The sequence below is a fragment of the Oryx dammah genome, unplaced genomic scaffold (assembly GCF_014754425.2).
Source record: "Oryx dammah isolate SB20612 unplaced genomic scaffold, SCBI_Odam_1.1 HiC_scaffold_23, whole genome shotgun sequence".
NCBI lineage: Eukaryota > Metazoa > Chordata > Mammalia > Artiodactyla > Bovidae > Oryx > Oryx dammah.
In genome coordinates, this window is record NW_024070207.1 from 29,033,042 (window position 1) to 29,041,079 (window position 8,038).

Sequence of the window (8,038 nt, forward strand, 5' to 3'; positions counted from 1 at the left end):
AGCTGAAGTGCAGAGGGCTTAAGCCCTCTGTATATTACTTAAGTAATATAATATTTAAATAATATACTTAGAGTTGCTGAGGAAGAGAAGAAATACTTTAGAGAGAGGGCAGTATATGAAAGGGGCTTCCCTGTTGGCTCAGACGGTAAAGATGAAGACAGAGAGGAGATCATTGGGGTTTAAGATGAGCATCATGGGTGTTTACTTTGAGATATTCATAATGTTGTTACCCAATGACCTGTGTTTGCCTTAAAAATATTAAGAACTAGACATATTCTCCGAATGCTCTTAATGGTTCCTGTTATCTATCTAAGACAATCTGAGGTCCCTATCACCACTTCAGGGATAGCCAGGAAGCCCAGTACTCCTTATTTGTGTAAAAGGGCACCCTCCCCTGGACAGTGTTGGAAATGCATAGGGCTTTATGATGTTCAAGCAGGAGAAAACTAGAGATGGAGAAGTAGGGACAAAATTATGGAGGCATTTGAATTTAGGTATAGAGGAAAAATTAAAAGTAGTACCCTGAAAACTGAGCTTTATACAATTAATCTGATAATTGAATTCAGAATTAAAAGAGGAGAAATGAGAGAAAGTGAGATTAGTTACAAAACTCTTGGATTACCATGAGAAAAAAAATTATAAAAGAGGAATAGGACCATGAACTTGGAATATTGGTGATACTGTCTAGATATCATATCTCATGTTAAAGTCTGAAGTCTTGATGTCTCTGTTTTCTAGTCTATGAACAAATGCAAAGTACAAGTGTCAATTATTTTTTGTTCTTTTCACTGTATTGAGTTCTCCCACATATAATGCTTTTATGTGATGAAAGGTAAGTTCATTATCTTTGATTCACATCATACAGTGTGACTGCTCTAAGAAAACCTAAAAAGTGTTCTACCTAGTCAGAAGATGGGCTCTTCACTTAGTGCAGAACATCTCATCTTAACAAAATAGTCTTAAATATTAAACTTATAAGTCATATGTACACAAGAAATTTATTCATGTAATTATTGGGAAATAGCTCCATATTGACATGTTCTGAAAGCCCTGAGGCTTTTACATCAAATACATTAACCTAAGAATGATACTGAATTAAAAATATAATAATGTAATTTGTAATAAAGTGTTATTTTTCCTAGTGAAAAGTATTGCAAATTCACATTATTAAACATAAGATGAAAGAGTTTATTTGAATATTCATTTTTATGTGACTACAGTTACAGTAATATTAAACATTAATTAATATATATTTTATTCAAACCTACATTTTGCAGTAGAGTGAGGAGAGATTTAGGAGATGCGATGAAAGAGACTTAAGTGGGACACAAGAAAGTAGGATTGTATTTCCAACTATACCACCAACTGTGAGAACTTGGGCAAGTCATAGCACCTCTGAACCTTGTCTTCTTTGTTTTTTAAAAGAAAGGGGTTTCGTAGTAGAGCCTGAAGTCAGGCAGGTTGATTCCTCCAGTTCCATTCTTCTTTCTCAAGATTGCTTTGGATATTCGAGGTTTTTTGTTTTTCCATACAAATTGTGAAATTATTTGTTCTAGCTCTGTGAAAAATACCGTTGGTAGCTTGATAGGGATTGCATTGAATCTATAGATTGCTTTGGCTAGTATACTCATTTTCACTATATTGATTCTTCCAATCCATGAACATGGTATATTTCTCCATCTATTAGTGTCCTCTTTGATTTCTTTCACCAGTGTTTTATAGTTTTCTATATCGCCAGCCCAGATTCAGTGCATGATACTGGATGCTTGGGGCTGGTGCACTGGGACGACCCGGGGGATGGTATGGGGAGGGAGGAGGGAGGGGGGTTCAGGATGGGGAACACGTGTATACCTGTGGTGGATACATGTTGATGTATGGCAAAACCAATACAATATTGTACAGTAATTAACCTCCAATTTAAATAAATAAAATTATATTTTAAAGAAAATTTTTAAAAAATAAAAAAAAGAGAGTGGTTGGCATAGATGCTAAGTTTTCTTCCAATCCTAGTGTTAAATAAGCATCTTGAAATTCTGCTTGAATGCATTAAATATTCTTTTTTTAAAAGCACTTTACTCAGTTACCCCAAAAATAGTACGATTTAGATAGCACTTAAACTTTGAAACAATAATGAAAGCTTCAGTGTTGATGTATTATCAAATTTCTGAGTGTCCCCATTCCTGTCTGAGCACTGATTCTTAGGACATGCTTTTTTCTCTGATAACTATTGTATCAGAGTAAAACCACAGTAAAACCTTCTTAAGGTAATTGTTAAGGGTTTATTGACCAACAGGAGAATATGTCTTGGCAGAAATGTGAATCATAAATATTTAAATTAAAATAGACTTTTTGTATAATCTGTACAGACCAGTCACTCAGCTGAGCATTATGACATGCATCATTAGCCTTTGAAACTTGTGAAAAAAAAAAAAACAAACAAACAAACTAATAAATGAATGGCTTGCAAAAGGAAATGGGTGCCTGTTTCATGGTTTTAACCCCTCTCAACTTTCTTCTTTGGCTCTTTGAATTATTATTTCTTAACACTGTGTAGGAAAATAAGCACTAGATTTGGAGACTGAAGGCCGGAATTCAAATTTTCTTCCTGGTACCTACTGACTAAACTCTAATTTTCCCAACTATACAGTGGACGGAAATCATGAAGCCACCTTTACTTACTTCATAAGATAGTTGCAAATGAGGAAGTTGTTGGAGAAGATTAACAGTGGACAAAACTGTCGTTTGATCTGAGAGCTGGACCTGGGCAATCAGATGTCCCTCATCCTCTACTCTGTCCTTGGAATGTATATTCTGCCCACAGTTCCTTCTGTTGGAGTTACTTCAAGGACGCAGCCTTGAGAGAGTCAGGTGTTATTTGTTATTCAGACCATTTGGACTATGTATGTGACTAAAACCAGTCAGTCCTAAAGAAAATCAACTCTGAATATTCATTGGAAAGACTGATGCTGAAGCTTAAGCTCCAATATTTGGCCACCTGATGCAAAGAGCTGACCCACTGGGAAAGACCCTAATTTGCAGAAAGACTGAGGGCAGGAGGAGAAGGGGGTAACAGAGGATGAGATGGTTGAATGGCATCACTGACTCAATGGACATGAGTTTGAACAAACTCTGGGAGAGAGTGAAGGACAGGGATGCCTCTTGGGCTACAATCCATGGAGTTGCAAATAGTTGGACACAGACATGACTGAGGGACTGAACAACAACAAAACCTATTAAGTCCTCTATTTAAACTCTTAAGATTCTTGAGGGCTGATGCAGAGATCTACTCATCTTATGGTCACCTAGGATAAGTTGGTATGTAATTTCCCTTGTTTATTAAAATTTCCACCTGCCAATCTGAGGTGGGCAGCCTCTTTCTCTTGTCTCTCTCCTGTATGGGAACCAGTTTCAGATTTCACCCAAGGTGCTCTTGAAGTCTCAAACCAACAAAAGGGTTTTATAAGCTGTGAAAAAAAACAATATCATAATGCAATATATTAGTAACTCTGATTTTGTTAAGGGATTATGTGTTGACTATATGACAGATCTCAAAGAGCTGCCAACAAAATGTTTTGATTTTCTTGAAGGAAACAAGATATTGAACCATTACCATCTTTATATAAAGTATCTCTGAAAAATTATTTATCTGCCTATGAATTTTCAAACATCCTAATATATAAGCCTTCACTTGGAAATTTTACAGTTTATAAAACATAATCCTGAAACAACACAGATTTTAAATGTTGGAATATACAACAAATGGACAGAAGACCTAAATAGACATTTCACCAAAGAAGACATACAGATGGCCAAGAGGCATAGAAAAAGATGTTCAACATCAATAATTATTAGAGAAATGCAAAACAAAACTACAATGAGATATCACCTCATTCAAGCCAGAATGGCCATCATCAAAAAATCCACAAACAATAAATACCAGAGAGGGCATGAAGAGAAGGGAACCCTCCTACACTATTACTGAGAATGTAAATTCATATAGCCACTATGGAGAACAGTATGAAGGTTCCATAAAAAAATTAAAAATAGAGCTAGCATAAGACCTTGCAGTCACACTCTTGAGCATATATTCCAGAGAAGAACATGATCCAAAAAGAGGCACACATCCCAATGTTCACTGCAGCACTGTTTATAATAGTCAAGTCATGGAAGCAACCTAAATGTCCATCAACAGAAGAATGGATAAAGAAGATGTGGTGCATATATACAATGGAATATTACTCTACCATTAAAAAGAATTAAATAATGAGATTTGTAGCAACATGGATGGACCTAGAGATTGTCATACTGAGTGAAGTCAGACAGAGAAGGAGAAATATCATATGATATCCTATATGTGTGGAATCTAAAAAGAAAAGATACAAATGAACTTACATAACAGAAAGAGAATCACAGACTTAGAAAACAAATTTATGGTTGCAGGGGGGAAGGTTGGGGGAAGGGATAGTTAGGGAGTTGGGGTTAAATATGTACACACTGCTCTGTTTAAAATGGATAACTAATAAGTACTTACTGTATAGTATAAGGAACTCTGCTCAGTGTTACATGGTAGCCTGGATGGGAGGGGAGTTTGGGGAAGAATGGATACATGTATACATATGGCTGAGTCCCTTCATTGTTCAGCTGAAATTACCACAACATTGTTTGTTAACTTACTATAACTCAATACAAAATAAAACATTTTAAAAAATAAAATATTGGATTAAAGCATTCAAATATTTATTTTTTTTGCAGTCACTCTAGGTTTGTGTATTCAAGGAAGTCTTCACTTTTCTGGTCAAGGAGCTATCTATGAGTGAGCATGCAATAGCACTCAGTTCAGTTCAGTTCATCACTCAATCATGTCTGACTCTTTGAGACCCCATGAATCGCAGCACGCCAGGCCTCCCTGTCCATCACCATCTCCCGGAGTTCACTCAGACTCACGTCGACCGAGTCCGTGATGCCATCCAGCCATCTCATCCTTGGTCGTCCCCTTCTCCTCCTGCCCCCAATCCCTCCCAGCATCAGAGTCTTTTCCAATGAGTCAACTCTTCGCATGAGGTGGCCAAAGTACTGGAGCTTCAGCTTTAGCATCACTCCTTCCAAAGAAATCCCAGGGTTGATCTTCAGAATGGACTGGATCTCCTTGCACTCATGTTAGGAAAAAAAAAAAAAAAAGAATAGTCTGCATTATTTAAATTCTTTGTTAGTTTTCCAACCTCAGGCTAGGTTATGGATGAACAGGACATTATCGGTTTGGAAAAATATATGTTGATGCAGTCAAGTAAGACAGAGTGTATGTTTTTACAAAGGATAATATTGTGATATGAGAGAACTTTTTAATTGTAATTATGAACTTAGCACCCTCTAGGACAAACATCTCCCAATTATCTCATTTTGTGCTTCATCCATTATGCAACTATGTCAAAAAAACTCTCTGTTCCTCCAAGGCAATTGATTAACATTGACCAGTTTTTCCTCACTTTCAGTTCAAAGTAATGTAGTGAGATTAACAACACAATTATTTGCAGTGAGTTGGGTCTGTTATTCAATTAAAATAAAAGCTCTCCATGAAAAGCAGCTTGTTTGTACAAACACAGTGGAGTAGAACTGATTCTTGAATTTTAATTTATGGAGAAGTAATTCTTTTTTTTATACAAGATAGGAGAATGGTTCTTTTACCATCAGTGTTGTTTGTGTGTGTGTGTGTGTGTGTGTGTTTGTGTGGTGGTGGTGGTGGTGGTGTGGAATAAGAGGAAGATAGGGCAATTTTGCTTCACAAACTTTTTTGTAACAGAATTTGCTAATTTGACATGGTAGTATAAGCTTGAAATTGTCCTAAATTATTGTGATGTGAGCTTGTGGTACGTAATTATTTCTTTAATCATTATGCTACTAATTTCAGTCTGTATTTCTTGAGGAAAAAGAGGGGGCAAGAGAACGATAAAATAAGAATGAAATGATTAAAAGGAAATATCGTTACAATTTCAATTGCTATACTGTTACTCAAGTCAATACAAGTACTTGTGGAGATAATCTTTTCATGCTTCCTCTCAAGTCACATTCAAAAATCTGTATGTTAATTGTGCTTGCACACGTTTACTTGTAAATGTTAGGGCTTCCCTGGTGGCTCAGATGATAAAGAATCTGCCTGCAGTATGAGAGACCTGGGTTCGATCTCTAGGTCAGGGTTCGATCCCTGGGTCAAGAAGGTTCCCTTGAGAAGGAAATAGCAACCCACTCCAGTTTTCTTGCCTGGAAAATCCCATGAACAGAGGAGCCTGACAGGATACAGTCCATAAGGTCGCAAAGAGTCAGACACAACTGAACAACTAACATTTTCACTTTCACCTATTAAGGTTAATAAAAGTTAGTATATGCTTCCCAGAAAGTGAACAGATTCCAGGTTTTAGAGATGCTTTGATGAGGTTTTTCTTCCCAAAAGTTAGACTTTAATTATATTTTTTTTCTCTAAATGCCATCACACATGAGCAATGAGATTCTAGCTATTTGAGGGGAAATATTGCTTTATAATAACTGCCTTTGGTTGACAAGTTAAGCAATTGATACATTTTTAATTATAACACCTTGGAGCTTTTAAAGAAGTATTGTGGCTTTAAGCAATGAGAAACCTCTGAAGCAAGACTTTCTATTGCCTTTTGTCAGGTTGATATAAAATTGCCTGAGGCAGTGCTACTGGCCAAAAAACAATTTGAGTAGATTAAAAACCAAGGCAGATGGGCTTCTATAAATTGAGAGTGATCAATTCATAGATAGTTTTCATTGTAACTAGTTTTGACCATTATTTAATGTGTAATGTATTATTTAACCAAGCTCTTTTATTATTGGCCTGTTTTTATGAATTCCTTATTTTTTTTCCTTTAGTCACAGACTTTATTATTTGAATATTTGTGACTATGACTCTATACAGAAATTTTATTTTCTTATAAAATTTTACATTCAATATTGATAGGTCACTTCACTCGCCATTTTATGCCACATTTCCATCAAGAGGTATTTCTCCAAATCACAATGTGTCTGATTGTGTGTTTAATGTTGTTGTTCAGTTGCTAAGTTGTATCTGACTCTTTGCAATCTCATGGACTGTAGCCCGCCAGTCTCCTCTGTCCCTGGGATTTCTGGACAAAGGATACTGGAGTGGCAAGAATACTGGAGTGGGTTACCATTTCCTTTTCCAATGAATTCCTTATTAATGACTCAGGAAGAGCCAGATGATCCTATGGAAGAGCTACAGTTAACAAGTGAAAATAAATCTTAAGTTGTGCTTGCTAAATCTTTCTCTCTTGCATATATATCATCTATTATATGTTTATGTATATTATATATATATATAATATAGATATTTAACTGTATTTATAAGGTATGCTTACAATATGCATCTATTTTTCCACTGGGTAAATGCTACTTTATGACACAATCCTGATTGAATCTATAATCTTTCTTAAAAGCCTTGAAGACTGTGAAAACAATGTTTTCACAGGGAAAAGTAAGAAGTAACCCAGTGCAATAATAAGAAGGCAATCATGCTTCAGTGATTTTCTTAAAGTATGGATATCCCCTGGATATACTAAAAAGGGTAGCTTATAGGAAATATAAGAGAAAGAAGGTTGTGTCTCAAGAAATGGAATTGTAATTGGAGTACCATTTATTAAGGCAATAAATATAATGTACATCTTTGCTTTAATTAGTATCCCAGCACTAGGAAAAAATATGATGTAAAGTTTACCTTTAGAGCCTACATCATGCTCTTCTAGTATCTCTTCCATATTCTTCAGAACAGTCCTGTTTCTATATCTTCAATGGACACCTAATATCTTTTACTTTTCAACCAAATTCAATCCTTATCAAAACGTGCTATGAAGGAAAAAACTAAGAAATATTTTTTTAATTACTTTACAATATTGTATTGGTTTTGCCATACCTCAACATGAATCCACCTTGGGTGTACACGTGTTCCCCATCCTGAACCCCCCTCCCACCTCCCTCCCCTAAGATATTATTAATTTATTTTTATTCT